We start from the raw sequence: 21,232 nt of genomic DNA on the forward strand, positions 1-21,232 counted from the left end.
TCTCTCTCTCTCTCTCTCTCTCTCTTTCTTTCTTTCTTTCTTTCTTTCTTTCTTTCTTTCTTTCTTTCTTTCTTTCTGAGAAAGAAGTAAGCCTGCACTCACTGTCAGCAGGTAGCACATCACAGGGGTTAAATGCTCAGATACTGGCCAGGTTGCTAGTGTGGGAATCCCTGTTAGCCGATTTCCTGGCTATGTGACTCTGGCATGCTATTTACCCTCTTTGCTCCCATTTTCCTTATCTGCAGAATGGGAGATAACAGTACCTGACTCACAGGGTTATTGTGAGCAAGGAGTGTGTTGACATTTCTAAGTGCTTAGCTAATGCCTGGCGAGTAAGAAGTCTACATAGGTGCTGGATGGGAAGAAGCTTCTAGCTAGTCTAACAGGAATTCCTGCTAGCATTTGCTTGTCTCTCTCTCTGACATTGTGTTTTTCCGATTTCTAATCTTCCCAGCAACTAGAGAGAGAGACTCTTCTTCCATAGTCTCAGAAAGACAAATAACTCTCTTGCCCCAGGATGTACGGTAATTGCACGACTGAGAAAGATCCCTATCCAGGTCCTTCTGATTCCAGAGTCCTGAGATTACAGCTCCTGAACTGAGACAAGACCCCCTTCCCGGGAGTCCCTGGAAAACTCCCCTCCCCCCGCCCCCATGCAGAATTGGTTGGATTTCCTTCTAGCTGACTATCCACTACTTCACCATTCATTCATTTAATCAGAGCTATGGGTACCTCCTCTGCACCAGGCAGGCACTCTCGAGAATGGCGAAGGGTTACCAGGTATCCACGGTCCTTCTCTGGACTGTGTTATCTTGGTTCCTCTGTGAAGATCTTAAGCAAGCATTTACTGAGTACTTCTGTAAGCCAGGCAAAGTACTACTCATTGGTTATTTGTCCTAAAGCCTATAAAAAAGGATCATTCCCGTGCACTCTTCCATGCCTAGCAGGTGGGGTCATAAGGATTCTATCTGGATTAGATGGAGACACAAGCAAATGGACAGATAGTAATGGTGTGCACAAAACCTGGGGACAGGATACAAAATGGGAAGAGGGTGCTGTAAGAATTGGGATGCTGAGGCTCTCCTGGTCACTATCTCAGGAGCATTCTGAAACCCTTTAACTAGTGGGAAATTGAAATTAACCATCTTCCCCTCTTCTCTCTTTTCCTCCCCGCCTCCTTATATAATTGCACTGGGTATCAAGTTTGGTGTTAATGAGTAAAAATTATATTTGCCTGAATTTCCAAGAATCTTACCACCCCTGGAGTCTGTGATGCAATATTTATTTAGATGAATTACATTTTCTATTTTATTGCTATAAAGTTCTACATTAGATGTTAGACTTGTAGTCATCTCAAGATGGTTAGATCCTACAGCAATCAATGGTTGTCAACCTGTGGGTCGTGACCCTCTTTGGCAAACTATCTCCAGAAACATCTACACTATAGTTCATAACTCTTCAGTAATTTAGTAGCAGAATTACAGTTATAAAGCAGCAATTAAAATAATTTTATGGTTAGGAATAACCATAAAACAACATGAGGAACTGTATTAAAGGGCCACTGTCCTACAGGATGTAGTAGGAATAAGGGCTTATTAGCCATAGGCCTAGCTTGGTGTCTTTGTGCTTCTACTTAAACCAAACTAGGGGACTAGAGAAGTGAGTGTGGACCAATGGGCCTTACCTCCCTGTCTCCTCTCATGTGACTTAGTCAGAGTGTCACCACTCCCCAGAAGTATATTAAGGCAAGATTCCAATGACTTGAACCTTGTGCCCATCTGTACCCTGGTTCTACTTGGGTCTCCTTTCTTCTCTTCTCCAACATATTAGTTCTCAATAAGACTTGATGTGGATGAGAAGTTAGTAACTCTCAGGTCCAGGGATCATTTGTGTCCCTTCACAGCTCAGCAGATTGATATGGAAATAGCACCTAGCATGTGCTTCTTCCCTGGATATAAAACTTGAGCCTTCCTCTATGGTGTACATAGAACCTCCCAGCTCTTTGTAGTGTCTCCAACTCATACACCCAGTCAGAATCTAATTAGAGAATAACTGGGCACAGGGTCAGGTGCAAGTCCAAGTTAATGCAGACTGCAAGACCAAGCATTTTGCATTATAATCTCAGTTCCTCTATTTGCTAAGCAGGAGAGCACCCCAGCCTTCAGCTTCTGTGTGCTCCATGGGGATTGGTAAGAACCCAACTGCTTCATATTGTTGCAAGCATTAACTGCAGTAATGTCAATAACAATATTATACACGGGGCTAACATATGATGGACACAGTAAGCAGAAGCACCTTTTACTGTTTTTTTTTATTAGAAATTTCTCAGAAGCCAATAATAGGAATTCTGCAGTGATTAAAAATCCACACATCTCTGTCTAGTCACCTGCCATATAATAGCTGGAGGCTAGCCAAAAGCTGTTCATTTGGTTGTAGCACCCTGGAAAGAATGTCCCGATGGCTCTTCCTATCTCTGTCTCTTAGCTTTTCTCAACCATCTTTTGACTGCTTATGACTCAAGAATAAAAACTCACCAAATGAAAGCGTAGTTGAGCATGTGCCAGTTGAGATAGTTCAGTCATCTGACCAAACTGGAGTTTGAAAGCATAACTTGTAACTCTTGGTGCCAACAGAAAGGCATGCGTGAGGCGACATTGTTCCTCCTAGATCCACAGCCTCCCTCAGGGGCAAACTCTTGGGTTTCACTGGATGGACTGTTATACTAGGGAGGCAATGTGTGCATCAGAGTATTTGGGAGAAAACGATTGACTAACCCTTGCTCTTTTCCAGTCTTTCTCCCTTTCCCAATATTTAGGAGCCTTGGCCAAGACAAAGAGCTCATTGTGTTACTGGTACAAGCACCAGAACTAAATTAAACATTCATTGACTCTTAATTAATTATATTAAGGTTGGGCAATTCCCATTGCTTGGGGAAAAAAAAAAAAACCTCAAATACTTAATTTACTCACGATGTGGCATGTATTGAACTAAACCACCACAAGACAATCACTCACTCAACAGAAACTGGGGCCTCGGCCCAGGAACTAATTAGCCCCTCTGTCTCTATATATAGCTATCTCCACCAGCAAAACCATCTGGAAGTTCTTACCTTCCAAATTCTTTCCATCTAGCTGCTTTCCCCCCAAACCAATCATTACTGCCGCAGTTCCTTCTTTCTAGTCTGTGTTACAGGATTTTCCCACTCTCAGCGTCTCTAGCCTTATCTAGATCTCAGGCTGGTTCTCTGGGTATTCACTCTCCATCTCCACTTTCAGTGGGCACACATATTCTTCTGTGCTTTGCCCAGTGGCAGGAAAACTATCTGTATTAAATCCAGAGGTCGGCATGCCCTTCAACAGGGTTGGGCCTACCTGGGTTAACTTTATGTGCCTACCATGGAGGTGCCTGGTCTCTGTGAAGCCCCTGTGGTGGTAACTTTGGTGGTTAAAGATGCTTGGTGAGTATTTGGATGAACTCCATTCCTTCCCCAGCTCATCAAACAAAAGGTATTAGTGTAATCTTTCCTTTCTTTGAGGAAACTCTTCCTGATGAATTAGTGTCTATTCTCCTTGGAGAGAGAAGGCAATATAAAAAGCATCTCTGCTGACAGAATGCTTAAGGGGAGGGGTTCTACATATTTCGGGAGCTTTTTCATTTTGGTAATCCACAGTCCTTACTCTGGCTTGCTAGGGTGTTTCCACCCTATGGACCCATGTACGTTCCAACCCTCTTGTCATATAACCATACAGTATGTTCACCCAGTCCTAGACTAACAACTTGTTTTCTGCCCTCCTGCTGATGGACTTAGCTTGTGATCACCCCAGAATCTCACAGTCTGCTATATCTGAGCTCACCACAGCCTCTGTCACTAATGATTTGGCTGTTTCCCATCATGTAGAACTCAGCTCAACTGTTGAGCTTCCTAAAGGGACCTACCTAGACTATACCAACCCAGGGCCATCCAGATATCCCAGGTCCTATCTGTCAATGTCCCCTATTTTAAATTCTCTATAGTACTTGTCACCATAGTAATAGGAATTATTACTTTTCAACCCAGGTATTCACTATTCATTTAGCATTCAGTAGCTAAATGCCTGCTCTGTGGAGTCTACCTTTTTGAGCCTGTACAGCTAGTTGCTTTATAGCAGAATTCACTCTGTTTGTAAAAGTTACATAATACATAGGTTTAGGATTCTTTGTCCATTTAGAATCAATCCAGAAGTAGTAAGAAGTGAAGAATAATATAAGAAACTATGAAGAACTTGAGGAAAATCCCAAGTTAACATCATCTAAAGTATTCCCCTGGTCACTCTAAGAACTATGCTTTAAGTTGGTCCTTCTTACATCTTAGAACTTGGGGGTCCTTTGGAGTAAGTCTTTCAACACCACCCAAGTTCAGTCATCAAAGATGAAACAGCCTGAGCCTTCCAGAGTTCATTACTCAAGGCTTCTGATTGTCTCTTGGAGACAGCCTCATCCCCATGCATATCCAGCTTCATAGTGCAGATTGCTCATTGGCATGAAGCAGGGAGCAAGGCCTGGGATTGTAGTGGATGCTGGTTTTATGGAGAGATGTTGCCTGTATACCTGAATAGCATTCCCTTCTACATGGCTCTTTACAGTCAACTACTTGTTCTTTTCTGCCGTTTCTATCTCAAGTGGCAGAAATTCCCATGAGCTATCCTCTTAATTCTCAGCTCCATCCATATTAACAACTCACCCACATAATTGCTCTATGGTATCTCCAACTCATCAGGGCCAGCAGGACACGCTACAAAGTAACTTCTGTCAGAGCCTACCCTTCCCAGGAGGAATCTAGTTACATGGGAGTTCAAGTCCATAGCTGAGACCCAGAACTTCTGCCTATCTCTCGTGGTCACACTGGATTCAGATGATTCATTCTGGGAAAGGGAAAACATTACAACAGCCAGGGCCTGGCCTGCTTTCCTCTGGGATTCCTTAGCTTTTCATTTTCTCTTTCCAACCACATTTCCATTGGTACATCATATGCATATACATTATACACATACATAGACATATACACATACATATACATGTACTGAGCCTGAGGACTGAGATCTGGGGAAGAAGGGATTTCAGCTGGACAGATCCTGTTGCTGTAAACTATCTCTTGGTTAATGTCTGGTGTTCATAAGAACAGTGAGAGTGAATACAGACAAGAAGATGTAAATCAAAGACATAAATGAACAAAATAGAAAACAGAACAACAAAACAAGAAGAGGTGACTCACAAGCATAAAAGGTGAACTTCGAGGCTTTTAAAAGCTACACAATTTGAATCTACTAGAATTGGCTAGAAAGCAAAATTTAGTTCCTCTATCACACTGATCATTTTCCAAGGAAGTCAGTGGCCACATCAAGTGGGGAGTTGGTGCTGTAGCATTAGACAATGCTGGTGAGTTGCATTCTCAGTGAACAGTGAAAATACCATTGTCATATAAATATCTGCAGGAATTATAAGTCTATCCCTCGTCCTGTTTATATAACAGAATGGAAGTAGAAAAGATATAAATGTTGTGCAAGTGTTGGGGTTTTGTGTTTTGTTTGTTTGGTTTTAGGTTTTGTTTTTTAGATTAGCTTTAGTGAGAAATTTACTTAAAAGTTACAAAGTTAAGTAAAAATAAGAGAGAATCTATCAATCACAAGAAGAATGGGATCAGTAGCTATGATGTGACTTTGACATCTCTTCCTTGCACTGAAATATCGCAGCAGACCCAGGCAATGCTGAAGTCGGTGCTACTGAAATGTAGAGGAATAGCTGAACTCAGAAGCTTAGCAAGCCCAGGAGCTTGGTGGCCCTGCAGCTTTGTCATGTTAAGATGCTGTCTCTTCACTCATCTAAATCATTTACAGCTTTCATCTTGTAAAGGGACAGCATTGGGTCCCCCGAATGGCCAATCTGCTTTGTTTCATCGATCCAGATCCAGTACTACAATGGCATCAAACCCAAGTTTCTATTTGTTCCTGGGTTGCTAAGGGAAATTTTCTCCATTCCAAAGAATTTTGAATAATAATCCAAATATTAATAATAATAATCCAAAGAGTTTTGAATAATTATATTTGAGAGAGATGTGGTTTTAGAAACTTTGTACTAATAGCAAATAGAGGATATTTGTAGGCTGATTCCAATGTAGACAGGAACCCATTGCCTATCTGAAGGTTTCATTTCAGAGACTAGAAAACGGGGCTGAAATGTTGCTGCTTCCCCAAGGACACTTGGCTGTTAGGGGTTATACAGAACCCCTGCACAAGAACCCTTCAACCTCTGCTATCCTGCATAGACTGCAACTCATGAGAGCCATGGCGCTTCTGAGGGCGGGGGATTTTTTTCCCAAGTAGTAGTTCTTTGATGACATCCATCTTTGAGAGGTTACCTTTCCCCTGCTACCCATCCAGAAATCTCAGTAAACCACCTGTTTCCTTCTGTAATCAATGCAATCACTAACCTTGGGCTTGATTAATCAAGGAAGCAAAGCTGGCTAATCAAAGCTAATGTTACAGTGTAACATTCATTTGTTGCATAGTAAGATGCTTAAAAAAGAAAGAAAGATAAGAAAAGAAGAGAAGAGAAGAAAAGAAAAGAAAAGAAAGAAAAGAAAAGAAAAGAAAAGAAAAGAAAGAAAAGAAAAAAAAGAAAAGAAAAGAAAAGAAAGAAAAGAAAAAAAGAAAAGAAAAGAAAAGAAAAGAAAAGAAAAGAAAAGAAAAGAAAAGAAAAGAAAAGAAAAGAAAAGAAAAAGAAAAGCCATATAGGGTCCAGGTAGGCTACAGAGCTCTTAGAGAGAATATTTCATGCAGCTTGGAGAAGGTGCCCCACCGATTCTCTCCTGCTGAGTTCTTGGACCATCTGATTTGAAGTCCTTACATCCATTGACTCCCAGGGTTGGCTACTAAACTCATCAGTTGGGCATTTGCCTGATCTCCTTTGATTATGTGGGTTTTCTCAAAGCTTTGTTTCGAAATACCATGAGCTTAATGGAAAAGCAAAGGCATGTATGCTCAGGGCCCTCAGTGATGGTTTTTCAGGATCAAAAAGGTGTGCTAAGCAAGAATTCCCCCAGCTACCCACATCCTTAGCTGTTCATTCCAGACTTACCAGGTCAGACTAAGCTCATCTTTATAGTTTGTATTGTATAAGTTGGACTTTGGGAAACTTAAGAGATGAAAAATGTTTTTCAGTAACCAAAGCAGAAGACCATTTTAGATTTAGATTTAGATTCTTTGGAACTTGGGAGAATAGGGTACTCCTTAAAAGTTAACTGAACCTACCGCAAACTCCTGCATAAATGCAGACATTCCTTTTGGTCCCCTTGAGTTAAGGCATGGGCTTAGAGGGATAATGTGCCCTGGATTAAGCTTCGGTTTTAAGCCTTTGTGTTGCTGACAGGGCTTAAAAGGGGCAGGTAATCACTAGTACAGTGTGTCATCTTCTCTCTGCTTCCTCATACGAAATAAGGCAAAAATACTAGCCTTTATTTTTTAAGCAATGTATTATCTCTTTTAAGTGAAACAAACCATCACCATTGTCCTTGAGCCTTATATTTTCAGAAAGACACATCCAGGAAGAGATGGAAGCAAGCTGGATGGCTGGCATGAGGACACAGTGACTGCGTCTCCATTCATGCTGATACCTTGACTCCTTGAACAGACATTGAATGTCTGATGGTTTTTGTTAATACACCGGAAAGAGGGCTAAAGAGATGTCTCAGCGGTTAAGAACACTGACTACTCTTTCAGAGGTCCTGAGTTCAATTCCCAGCAACTACATGGTGGCTCACAACCATCTGTAATGAGGTTTGATGCCCTCTTCTGGTATGTCTAAAGATAAGGACAGTGTACTCACATATATAAAATATATAAATAATTATTTTTAAAGTCATTTAAAAAAATAAGCCTGAAAGAGGAACCTGAGGATTGACCACTTGTCATATTAAAATCACCCAAATTGTCACTGTTTTTATTGTTGTTGTTTGTTTGTTTGGTCTACTTTAGGAAGAGTCCAGCAGAAGTCCATGTGAAGTCAAGAGTCTTTAGTCCCCTTCTATCTGGAGGAACCTGTGTTTACAATGAGCTGATGCCCTGAGCCATGGCTGATGGGTGATAGACCCAGCAGTCTCTACCCAGACCCTGTGTAGTTAGACTTCATGTCTCATCACCAGCGGGAGTTAGCCAGTTTTTCCCACAGAGTGCCTCTTCCAGCCACTACTCCCTGCCTATCCTAGCATAGTTCTAGTGTGACCCACATACCTCCAACTTCTGGGGGCAGTTCCCCTGACTCATAACCCTGGGAGCCCACCTAATCCACAGACCTCAGCCAGCTATGGCACCCCACCAGTCCCTTCCCTGATCAGCATCTCTCAAGTTCAGTATTCAGTGCCTGGTTCTTGGATTCCCTCCAAGATGGGTGCCCTGCAGGTTTTTATGAATTCCTTACCATTCCCAGATAATGGTGTGTGTGTGTGTGTTTTTTTTTCCCCTCTTCTTAAAATAGTATTCCTTGCTTTTTCCAGGTCCTTGTGATGATGGCTTGCCATTATCCCAAAATGCCCTATTATCTTCCTGAATCCTTCTCTGAAAGTCGGCTTAGAAGTGCATCCCCAAAGCTTCCTCTAAGTTTTTCTAGCTGGTCTTATCTTCCTCTCCTGACCTCTTGAAGCTCTCAAAGTCCTGCTTCGATTTTCTGAGAGTTTAGAAGCCAGTATTTCTCGGAGCTTCCTTTTCATTCTTTGAGTCTCTCTCCCATGATCTTTTGTGGGTTTTTATGGTGAGGCAACGCCCTGTCCCTTATCCTTCTGGCTCTTCTCTAGAGAAGACTACAAGACAACATATCTACTGTTCCTTCAGCAGTGCAGAGAGACTAGGCATGGACACTGTTACGTGCCTTCCTAGAATCTTCACAATAGTCTTGAGCCTGAAGACGGATGTTAGCTTCATCTGTAAGAGGCAGAGGCTGAAGGGTCTTCTGAAGGGTCTTCTCCCATGCAGCATGAACCAGGTAGAAGAACTTTGACCCCTGTGCTCTGTGGCTTTTTGTCATCCTCCACTACTTGCAAGGAGACTTGTGCCCAAGTCTTGGGTACAAATGAGAGATGGTAAAGCCTTTTGTTCTCACCTCCCTTAGTGCTGGAAGAGCTGGAGAGCTGGGTGTTGATGTTGGGTTTTAAAAGCTTTCCATGTTTATGTGAGTGCTGTCCACATCCCATTCAAAGCCAGCCTGAGGTTGGCATAGTAGATGTAACTCCATCCCTCCCACCTCTCTCCTTAGAAACCTGAGCCTCTTCTGTTTGGTTTTAGATATTTTAATCCTTTTTGGAACAAAATAGAGTATAAGCAAACAAAACTGAATATTTTACATTTTTAATAGCAGCAAACACTTTCATAATATTTTTGAAAATTAACTTTTTGTCATCTGGTGGCTTGTGGCCTTTGGAACCACATTGTCACTTTCTGGCCCTGGGTTTACATAGCATATTTAAAGCAGCAAGTTTGGGGACATTAATGGTAGCCAGTAGCTAGCATCATCTGTGATGTAGACTTTTCCATGTTGTGATGTAGCTTTCAGGTGCTGTTTTCCTTTCATGTAGATGTTTGTTTCTGGCGTTTCATTTCAAATGAAGCTGTATTATCAGAAATGTTGCCGGGTGAAACAACAACAACAAGATTAAAGACCACTAGAGATCACTCAGCATATATTACTGAGTACCCCTGAAGCACCCTGAAGCCATGCCTCCCCCACCGCCTTTCTGATTCATCCTTACTACAGTGTCTTGCATGGTGTCAGCATATCCTTTGTTTACCAGGTGAAGTTCTAGATGTGTCACATGGCTTCTACCAAGCATGCTGTTTTGAGAATCAAAATTGAAGGATTCTCTAACCCAGGAGTGTGACAGGTTAGAATGAAGCTTGCCAAGTTAGCCTGGGGTGTAGGAGGGTTAACTGGGTATGCATGGTGGTATGGAGCCAATAAGCATAGGGCAATGGCTTTGGAGAGAGCATGCCATTGTGCCTCATCCCCTTTGACTAAGGAGGGAGAAAGCTCATGGCAGAGGAATGCAGTGCCTTGTAGGATCCTCTCAGCCCCAGCTCATTCCACTGCTGACTACCTATATGAAGAGCTATGGGAAATCCCCATTGCACCCTGTCTTCTCAGATCCATCCTTGGCCTTTGCTTTTCCTGCAGGAAATATTCTTCCATTCAGTTGGCCTCTCTGTCTCCTTGCATTTGTGAAGGCTCAAACTAGAAAGGCTTCTCTTCAAGCAATCATCCCTGACATCTCCTCCCACTAAAGAAGGAAAGTACTTCTCCAGGCCTTCAGCCTTCCTGCACACAACTCTCCTGGAGTCTGTTAACACTTGGCATAGTAATTATAAATATGTCTGCTTCTCCACCCTACCTCCCACCCCCATGCCGGGATTTCCTTGAGCTCTCTTATCCCAGCCTAGCCCAGTGCCTGGGAAACAGTAGGTGCCTAGGGGCTCCTTTAAAGGAAGACACAGCAGGATGCAATATCCCACAAAGGCAGAAGCTACAACCTGTCTGGGTGAAATCCCCTAATAAATTCCATTCTTTGTTGTCATCTATTCTGCTTTTCCTGAGGGAGTGTTTATCCCTCAAGTGAAAGCAAGCACTTGTCAGAGAATGGCTGGACATTGGGAAGCCCAGCATGTCCTAGCTGGGTGTCCAGCCCATCCACCTTTTAGGTGTTGTTTTGTTTTGTGTTGTATTTAATGATAGAGTCTCTCATGAGGTGTTTATCTCTTCCTCTTAGGTCTTTGGAGGAGAAAAGGTGATCACAGATGCCAAATCTAGGAGAGGGTTGAAAGTCAAACTGTGTTTCTGCCTGAATAGAAAAGGAGACAGAGTAGAAACTAGGTGTGGGTTATCACGAAATAGGAAAAAAACCCGTTTTAGAGGCTTCCTGGTGATTTTTCTATGCAGGCATCTTTCATATCCCTGTAAGATAAAAATCACCATAAAGAGTCATAAACCTCTGTCAGGGTATTTGACAAGCCCCATAGGTAGTTGTTCCAAGCCAGTAAAAGCATCTTAATTGACCCAAATGACAACAGTTATGTTATAAATATCTAGAATTTATGGCCTGAGAAGGCATAATCAAGTCTTCCATCAGTTAAGTCTGCCTAGGAGAAGCCTGAGGGTTTAAGATAGAGCTACAAGTCCGGGGGTGGGGGTGTGGGGTGGGGGATCCGGATTAGCCTTAACTTTATGACAGACACCAAGCTAAGTGGATCTCAGTGCTTTCAAGTTCCTGATCCTCAGGAGTTAAAGGCTGCGGCGTTTCATAGTTGGTAAAAGCCACCCAGTCCCCTCTGTCCAGCTGTCATTTTATTGGCCTTGTAAAGTCTCACATTCAGCGTGACAAATCCAAGACCATATACCTGTGAAGAAGAGATGTTTTAGATGCTGGGCTTTGGAGGAAGCAGACTAGCGGGGTTAGAGGGTGAAAGCTTGTATGTTTATGCCCCAGCTTCCTTGGAATGTGCAGAATCACTGTGAAAAGCAAGTAGATGCTAAGTCCCAAGGCCCATGTGGGCTGTGAGAAAACGCCTCGCTGTCTCTGGAGCCGGAGTCCACGAAATTGAAGGCAGAATTATAAAACGAGTTTACTCATCCAAACACTCTGCATAACCTTCAAGTCAGTTAAACACTACGTTTAGATCTTTAAAATTTTGATTCACTTCCTAATTATTTTACTGGAAGAGATGCGTGTTAATATCAAGCAGAGCTATCACTTTGAAAACGAAAATTCAAACCAATCCAGTCTAGAAAAGAATGACTATTTTAAACACATTTGATAACAGCAGTCAGTCACACAGTTGCCCTGGGGTCACTCACTGATCCATGGAGTGGAGCTGTCTTCAAGGTGAAAAAGAAAGTCTAATCCTGATTTGCAGGCTTCTAATGTGACTGTCACTTGCTTGGCCACTAAGAACTGATGCTACCTGTGTAATAATGTCATCTATGATGTCACAAAACTTTAATGAATTTAAGAGCAGCCCTTCAAATCCCCAGAGAGATCATTAATGTTTGAACTTCGGGGTTGAAGCTAATTCCAGATAAATCCCAGGGCTCTGGCAGACATACCTAAGACACAGACACATCATTGCTCAGAAGAATCCATTCATCTTCCTCTTCCTCCTTTCATTGGTCAATACCTCTCCCATCCATTTCTACATACCATCCTTGTACACATCCATGTTCTAACAGTTCCTTGGGATGAACTAGTTAGCTTCCAAGTTATGTTCTCCATTTGTTCCTTCTCAGGGATAGGAACTATAACTTCAGTTGGGAGTGTATTTCTATTCAGATTTCCTGTGTACGTCCATACCCTTCAACAGTACCTCTCCCAAATCTGAAGCTCCATGGCTCACACTGTGGGAGCAATAGAAAATCTGGAGCTGATTATGAAACGATGAAGCAGGGAGTTGCAGGCATGTGAGAGGATCAGTGTACAAGCGCATAAGCCCTGATGCAGCCCAGCCTGCTGCGAAGGACGGCTCGGTTTGGGTTTGAACTCTGCTTACACATTTCAGCCTAATGAAGTCTAGCATTTGCTTTGTGTGGCACTCAGGGAGCTTTTGGTGTTAACAGAATTCTTTTCTAAAGAAATTCCTTTGGATCCCTTCAGAATTTGTCCTGTTTCCAGGTTCCAATAGGAAAAACATGGACAAGATTTTAATAGAAAAATAGCAGTCCAGGTTTTTCACTTGGCAATCTCCCTGCTCCAGGGCTACTCCAGCTTGAGTAAATGGAGCAGGCCGGTGTGGTAGAGGAGCTCAGGCAGGGTATTTGTCCCCTGATGGAAGGATCAGGAGAAACAGGGGCTACCCAAGGAGGTCACTGCTAAGAGCTGAGCCTATGGCTACTATCTCCATTGAGCTCTCATTTCACTGGAGATTATGGTCCAACTAAAGCCATATGTCATCACGTGTGTCCATGTCTGTGTCACTCAGAAGAAAAGAAGCAAGGTTGTCCCCTGACATCTCTGACATGGCTCTCTTTGGTGTTGGTGTAGAAAGGAGAAGGGTTTTTTGTTGTTTTATTTACTCATCAGCTTCAGTTTCTTAACTAATTTCTCAAGACAATATGTCTTAGGGTCACACCTGATGAAACACCATGACCAAAAGCAATTTAGGAATGAAAAGGTTTATTTTGTTTGCATTTCCACGTCGTAATTTATCATTGAGGGAAGTCAGGGCAGGAACTCGCACAGGGTAGGAACCTAGAGACAGGAACAGAGGCCATGGAAGGGTGCTGCTTACTGGCTTGCTCCCCCATGGTTTGCTCAGCCTGCTTTCATATAGAATCAGGACCACCAGCCCTGGGGTGGCAGCACCTACTATGGGTTGAGCACATCAATCACTAAGAAAATGATCTACAGGCTTGCCTACAGCTTGTTCTTACAGAGGCATGTTCTCAACTGAGGTTCTCTCCTCCCAATGACTATAGCATGTTTCAAGTGAACATAAAACTATGCAGACATGATATAGATTTATTATTTACATTTTCAAATAGTTGGAGCTGGGAAGATGGCTTAGCAAGGAAAGGTGTACTTGTATGATCATTTCGACTTACTAATATATTAGTCAGAAAGAGTCAACTCCCCCAAGCTGTCCTCTGGCCTCCGGGTACGTGTTTCCCCCCTTCATGCCATACATACACACAAATCAATACATGTAAAATAAGAAATATTAAATAACTTAAAAGTTCAGTGGCAGAGGGCTTGCTTAGCCCAGCACTGAGAAATTTAACCAGATTACCAATTAATTCAAGTCTCTGTTTAAGAAAGTCAAATCCCTTAAATCTACCCATAGAAATACATTTCAGGGAAATAGTTGGGTTTTGTTGTTGTTGTTGTTATTTGGGGGTTTTGTTTGTTTGTTTGTTTGTTTGTTTTTAGTTTTCTATATCTAGACTGATGAAAAAGAATGAAATCATATTTTGGAGGTTTTTATAACTGCTCTTTTTTGTTTGCCTATTTACATCCAGTGTGTGCCTCCAAAGTAATTTACATTCTCTCTCCAGTCCTAAAGGACAAACAGGGTACTTGTTAAAATGCTACCTGTTACTCCTCAAGCTCCTTATGCTCAGCCTCTATCTACCCTATCATTTCTTTAGAAACTCACAAAGTGAAATTTCACATTCATAAAAGGTAACTAACCATTGTGAACCAGCTTCCTGGGGAGGCCACGCCCCTACGTCCTGTCTCCAGTCTTCCTACTTACTTGAAAGTGTTTTAGTTCTGTTTGATTTTACTTTTTCAGTTTTACTTCCGTAAGTTCTGAATGCTTGGAATTTATTAGTTAGTTAGCTAGCTAGCTAGTTAGTTAGTTAGTTAGTTTTCTGAATGGTATGTTGTAAAAGACCAGAAACACTCATTAAGTAAAACTAAGAAATCCTTTCAAGGAGAGATGCCCTTGTAGAAGTTAAGAAGATGTTGGGGACACTTCCCCATCACCAGTGTGGGTTTCTGCTCTCCCCTGTCACTACAGTCCTTTGACTTAAACGTAAAGGTTTTGCAGGTCCTGTGTGAGGAGACTTGGGTTGTTTTGCAAGCAATTCTCTGAAGGGAAGTGGCCAGGGCTGGGAATGAGCGGTGCCTGCTATCCTCACTTCAGCCTTTACAAACACCTAAAGTAACACTTGGCTAATGGGTTGGTTTTTTGCTGGCCATACGTTTTAAATCTGTGATTTCTTAGTCATTGAAGGGTTTGAGGCTCAGGCCCTTTTTCCTTTTATTAGTGAACTCACTGAAGTGTAGGCAGACAGAAAACGTTCAAGTGGCCTGCAGATAAACTTGTTAAATCCCTGGGAGTCTTTCCTTCTTGCTCTGGGAGTTTATCATCTTGGTGGAGTTAAAAGGCAATTAGGCCTGTAGGTCTTTGCTGGTTTGTTTATTGGTGTTTTACACATGGGTGTTGAAGAGACAGGGCCTATTCCCTATTCCAATCCTGATGGCCAGAGGGGAGGGAGCCTCAGCACAGCAATGTAGGTCTCCTTGAAAGACAGACTTGGTGGAAAGCAGGAGGAAAATCATTTAAATATAGTACCTGTTCTCCACAAGGCTCATTGTTGGTGGAAAATGCAGTCAGCTGGCTCCATGCTGTGTTCCATTTCCTGGGAAATGGTTTTATGGAGGGGCATTTGATGAAAAACGTTCATTCTAATTGTTCACTGCCCCAAGGTGTTAGTGAAGGTGGAGGCAACCTGGAATGCCCCTCCTGGAGTAAACACACATTCAAGATAGAGGATTGCCAGCAGTTTGGGTTGGGGGATAGATTTACATTCACACCCCTGCCCTCTGGTCCTCTCCATCTTCTCTCTAGCCAAGCTGGACTTGGAAAAATTCATGAAAGGAATCTTGGCATTCTATACAACTCCCTTCTCCCTCTTCCCTCATGCCCATAGCCTGTAGCCTCCCTACATTCCTGTGAGGAAGGCCTTGCATTCAACTAAAGCTTACACACCTGCTTAACACTTGCCACCAAGCTTGATGGCCTGGGTTCAATTCTAGGAACCTACATGGTAGAAGAACAGATTGTCCTCTGACTTCCACACCTTCATGATGGCAGACACGTGATCACAGTCTCATACATACAAACACAATATAAAATTTATAAAACTACAGAGGAGAAAAACAGTTGAAGACATTCCATGTCGACCTCTGGTCTCCATGTGTACTCACACAGCCTAACAAGCATGTACACACAGCACACAGAGAAACCCTCTCTGTCTCTCTCTGTCTCTGTCTGTCTCTCTGTCTCTCTGTCTCTGTCTCTGTCTCTGTCTCTGTCTCTGTCTCTCTCTCTCTCTCTCTCTCTCTCTCTCTCTCTCTCATACACACACACACACACCTAAAAGAAAAAGAAGGATAAAATAAAACAAATCCTCCCCCCACCCTACCCCCCCCCCACACACACACGTTTGAGTCAGGTACTTTTGTGTTTGATCTTGGGTTCTCTGTCTAACTTTGTGGGTTCAGTCAATTTCAGCCTTTGTAAAATAAGGACTGACTTGAGAAACTGAATGTGCAAAGAACTTACAATCAGTGGCAGCTGCTATTATTTAAATGTGTTTATCCGACACACAGATGTAGTGTGTGTGTGTGTGTGTGTGTGAACACACAATCATGTGATAATTACAATGGAAAAAGAAAAAAAGAAAACTTAGCTCTATTTAATCTTCCCCATGTGGGGTACTACCAAAGTATAGAAGCCCTGCTTGCTTAGAGAGAAAGTCTTTACTGCTGTCCAAGATACCTAGAACATAAAGTCTGCAGTTTTTCCACGGCTGAGGGCTGTGCTCACAATTAATGGTACTCGTCTCCTAAGCAGCCACTCCTTATTCAAACCCGGGTTTCTTCAGAGTTGGCACTCTGCCTCCATTCTCTCAGCTAAAGAAAACACAATAGATAACCGCGCCTTTTATTCCCAATGTGACCCTCCACGTTCTGAAACTAATTTGCCATTGAGTCTTGCCAGCCTCTGCTGGGGGACTTCCTCTGGCTGAGTAATGTGGTTCTGATTAAGGACATCCTATAAGACCCAGGAGGACAGCCTGGGAAGGAAACGGGTCTGAGACAGAGAGAGAATGGATTTCTTGCGGCTAGTGGGACAGCCGTGTTGAGGACTGGAGGTGTAGAGAATTTCTCCTTAGGCTCCGAGAGAGAGAGAGAGAAGGCAAGCAAATGGCTGACAAATTGGCATCTTTTATGCAAAGCTGACAGGCAAGCAGACCTTTTAGCAGAAAGAGGATATGCAGAACCCTGAGGCCAAATGGCAGGCAGGCAGCAGGCTTTTTGAAGTCCATGCCTGTATGCAACTTCTAACAGCAAGGCTTCAACTGAATGGCCTCATAAAGATAGGAAAACGTACTTTTCAACTCAAATACCATAGTTCAAAAAAGTGACACTTCATCTCCCTCCCTAGTACATACACTTAGGTAGACTTATATGCACTCCGCAGAAGTAGGCTGCCTTTTAATCCCTACTGTTCTATGAACTGGGTTGCAAATGCTAAACTTTGCTTTACTCTACGGAGGCTGAGAGCTCCCCCTCGGGTTCTGCTAAGTACAGGCTGGCCCCTGCCTTGACTATGGGTAACTCAGGAACTTGGGAGATCCCATTTGCTACCTCTGGCCTGGCAGGGGGTAGGCGTCTATGGCAGGAAAGACAAAAGGGGGTGGGTACTGAATGGACAATGAGAGCTCAGAGAACATGGAGTTTCTTTACCAAATACCTAAGAATCGACTAATACTTGTAACTCTAATATGATTTCCTTGTTAATCTCTGTCAAACCATGAAATCCGATATGTTAACCATGACTAAGCCGTGAAATTTGTCAACTTTGTCTGTAATTTACACGAGCTCTCTCTCTCTCTCTCTCTCTCTCTCTTTTTCTCCTCAAATCTTAACACAAAGTGTGGAAGCATTACTTGCCAGCATGCTCTTCCCAGCAGGCCGCTGGTATCCTTTGACAAGCAAGAACAGAGGGTGTGCGGTTCTCATGCTGTTTCAGGAACCAAGGACAGATAAAGATAAAACCCCCAAAACCAAGCCCTCTATTTTCCTTTGAGGCGATAACCATGAACACACTACATCTTCTTAGATGTCAGTGAGTATCAATAAACATTCAAATTCAGTTTATGGTTCATGTTAGTGGACATTAAAGACTTCCTCAAGGCAGAAGATTGTTTTTGAGAAAAAAAAATAATAAGGAGTAAGACAAACATTGTTTCTTGTTTGGCTTCAATCATAGGCTGTATGATTGATCTCGTCAATACATTGGCTATGTGGGTAAAGTTGCGTATGACAATTAACTGCCACCATGCCCCCAGCTTTCTTCTGCTTAAAAACTACCAAGGCTTAATCTGTAGGAGGCTCAGAGCTGGGCACACCTGCCCTTGGCTATTAACTAATACAGCAGTCTGTGTTGAATCTCTTGGTTATCCAGGGAAAGGCAGCTTCATAAAACTGAAAGACAACGTTTGGTGTGTTGTTGGAGGAGCAGCGGGCACTTTGGGGCAGTAGGCAGCTTGTCCTGAGAAGGAAAGGGGAACAGCAGGCAAGAAGAAATGGTGAATGGGCAAGTGGTTGGGCTGGGATGCCATTCTCTTCTGTCCCTGCCAAATGTTTTCTCTTAGACTCAAAAAAAAATGTCCCAGATTTTCCCAAACTGTTTCCTGACCTCTGTGCTGCAGAATCCAGGATCAGATAATCAGATGATTTAGAACTAAGGGTGCTTTGTTGACTTCGGTCACCACATAGCCAGTGCTTTAAAGCTTCTTTTTTTTTTTTTTTTTTTTTTCAAATACAGAATCTTGGGCAGTGCTCCAGAACCCAAGAGAGCCCTTCCCAGAAACCTGGTTGCTGGGTCGGAAGGACATGACCTGTGCAAACAGTCAGGCTGGCCTATTCATTCCGCAACAATGAAGCCAGAGTCTGAGGAGCCCAGAGAGCTGCTCTGTTGCTCTACTGATAGATAGACCTTAGCATCAGCCTTGGCTTTCTGCTTTACAGTGTCTTAGTAAACCAGCCTCTTCCCTTCCCACCCAAACCTGGGAGAGGAATACCAAGGCAGAAAACTTAAGGATTCTTGTCCCCAGGGTCTAGGAGACTCAAGTCTCCTAGACCCTGATATGGCTCCTGAATCATAGACTTTATGGAAGACCTCTATGCCTCAAGAAAAGATACTCTGCAAAAGCCTGGAAATTGTGTATAAGAACTTTTCTATGGAGAAGTTCCACAGCTTTTACCAAATGTTCTCAAAAATGTTGAATGACCCCCAAAAGGGTCAAGAATGATTTCCCTATAATCTGTGTCCCTAAAAGCCCCCTTTCCAATTCTGATTGTGAGTTGCAAGGTTAACAATTACATCCACTTTAACCTTTCAAGGCAAATGTAGCATCTAATCCGCTGAGTGCCTGAGGACCCAGGCTTGTCTGTAAAACAGCAATTGGTTTGTGAATTCCTTAAGTTATCTCTGAAGCTGAAGTCTAACCAGAGCCAGGGTCTGACCATTTTAGAGCCAAGATGATTCAAATCTATTGAAGTAACTCGGGTTTCTTTATAATGCTCCATTCCTTCTGAACAATCATTTCTTGACTTAACTCTGCTTTGGTCTTAGATTAGGATTTACCCGATTTAACAAATTATGGGGGGGGGGCAGGTATTAGAGCCATTCTCTAGTATACCCAGGCCTTAAGTTACACTGAAAATGTCTGCCACCATAGAATATGACAATAATTTTAAAAAACCAAAAACCTCAAGGTATGGGTTAGCTGGTTATATCTGAATTTCAGATGAACAACAAATAATTTTTTATCAGTCCTCAGGAAGGAAAAATATGGGTTCTTGACTACCACTATATGCATATTTTTCTTGGGGTCTGGAGAGCAAGCATGTTCTGTTTGCAGAAGACTTGTGGTTCTGTTCCCAGTGTCCACATGGGGACTAATAGCAGCTGTAACTCCAGTTTGAAGGGGTCTGAACACCCTCTTCTATTCTCCTCAGGCACGCACGTGGTATACATACATACCTGTAGGCCAAACACTCCTACACATAAAAAGTAAAAGTAAAATATAAATAAATAAATGCACTGCTGACAAGAGCAGAGGGCCCGTGAAGGGTGGACACACTGGTCTATAAGAACACCACAGTGCCTGTTAAACGCTAAGCGTGCGAGGCCGAGTTCCTTTAGGGTTAACCACCAGCCTCTGAAAGCAACTGTTGCTTATGGGACTTAGGAGAAGCCCTGTGGCTTTTGCTGGAACAGTGGTTCTCAACCTTCCTCACACTGTGACACTTTAATCCCTCAGGTTGTGATGACACCACAACCATAAGATCACTTCACTACCATGTTATCTGTAATTTTGCTGCTGCACTGTAAATATCTGCTATGCAGGACATCTGATATGCGACCCCTGTCAGGGGTCGAGAGCCATAGGCTGAGAACTCCTGGGCTAAAACCTCAAGCTAAGCTCTTCTCTGTTTCTCTGCGTATTCCAAATGTGATTTAGTGAAAGGTGGGTGGGAGGGCAATAAGAGAGGCACCAAGGCCTTCAGAGACCCATTTATTCATGTTCTTTGTCCACTTGAGACATGTCTCTTTGTATAATCAGATTTTGTAGCCATCAGTGAGGGGGAAGGGGGAGTTGGACAATGAGGAACCAGAAGAGTGAGATAACTGAGCAAGGTGATAGCTGGAGCCGAGGCCTCCTGAGAATCAGGAGGGGGCTGAGACGTCCCTTCTGGGACTAAAGTCCCTTAGAGCTTTTCACCTTGGGCAATGTCTAGCTAGACCCAACTGTTTTCATCCTAGGAAGCCCCAACAAGGCCCAGTCTTCACATATATACTAACATGGTTCTTTCCACTCATTAGATCAGAGCTCAGGACCCTGAGATACACAGCAATCTGTGCCCAGAAGCAAGAACCATCGGGGGACCCTCACTAGGCTGCCTTCCTGCTGAACAGGAAGCTCATCAGCTGTCCTCACTGAGGGGAGGCCAAGCTGACTCAAGGATCTCCTTCCCTGTGTAGCCACAGATGTGTCAACTCTGTGAATCCTGCCTTATTTCCTCACTCCGACCATTTGTGAGGGAGACACTTTGACCAGTCTACTCTTAATCACTTACAACTCAACCGGGTGCTATGCTTAGGGAAGAAAAAAAAATCCCATGTAACCATCACTTTTGATGCTTTTAAATGTCTTCTCCCACATGTGTCCAAATAAGCGAGGTGTCAGCCACATTTGGCTTTTTTTTTTTTTTTTTTTCTATAAAGAGGATGACTTTTAGGTCTTTGTTGAAGGGAGCCTTTCTGGAAAGCCCACCCCAATTTCATGTTTTCAGCCAAACCGAAAGTGTAAGGAACACAGCAATAATCTTAAAGTTCTGTTTTCTTTCCTGGAGAAGAAGCCAAATGCTCAATTCTGTAGCTTACCTTACAGAGGCCTGGCCTTTGTTTCTGTTCCTCTCTGTGTTTAGGCAATACAATTCCTGCTAGAAAGGCTTTCCCTCCCTCTGTTCTGGTTCTGAGTGACTCAGCAAGTCTTCAGGGTTCCGTGCCTGTAATAGATAACACTATGACTACCTCGGTTTTTGTTTTGTTTTGTTTTGTTTTGTTGGTTTTTGGGGTGTGTGTGTGTGTGAGTGTGTGTGTGTGTGAGTGTGTGTGGTGTGTGTGTGTGTGTGTGTGTG

The 21,232-nt window shown here is 43.0% G+C and overlaps 1 protein-coding gene and 1 long non-coding RNA gene across 18 annotated transcripts in view; one reads left to right on the top strand and one right to left on the bottom strand.

The window, feature by feature from the left end:
* The window catches only part of Erc2 (ELKS/RAB6-interacting/CAST family member 2), an 846,765-nt gene that overhangs the window by 728,109 nt on the left and 97,424 nt on the right, over window positions 1–21,232 (top strand). The gene's annotated exons all lie outside the window — the stretch shown is intronic.
* The window catches only part of LOC110309061, a 7,091-nt gene continuing 3,540 nt past the window's right edge, over window positions 17,682–21,232 (bottom strand). For both annotated transcript variants that reach the window (XR_002379650.2, XR_002379649.2), the window contains 2 exons: window positions 20,976–21,100; window positions 17,682–18,074 (listed from right to left, as the gene is read on the bottom strand). This is a non-coding gene — a long non-coding RNA (uncharacterized LOC110309061). The remainder of the gene's footprint in view (window positions 18,075–20,975; window positions 21,101–21,232) is intronic.

The sequence above is a fragment of the Mus caroli genome, chromosome 14 (genome assembly GCF_900094665.2).
Source record: "Mus caroli chromosome 14, CAROLI_EIJ_v1.1, whole genome shotgun sequence".
NCBI lineage: Eukaryota > Metazoa > Chordata > Mammalia > Rodentia > Muridae > Mus > Mus caroli.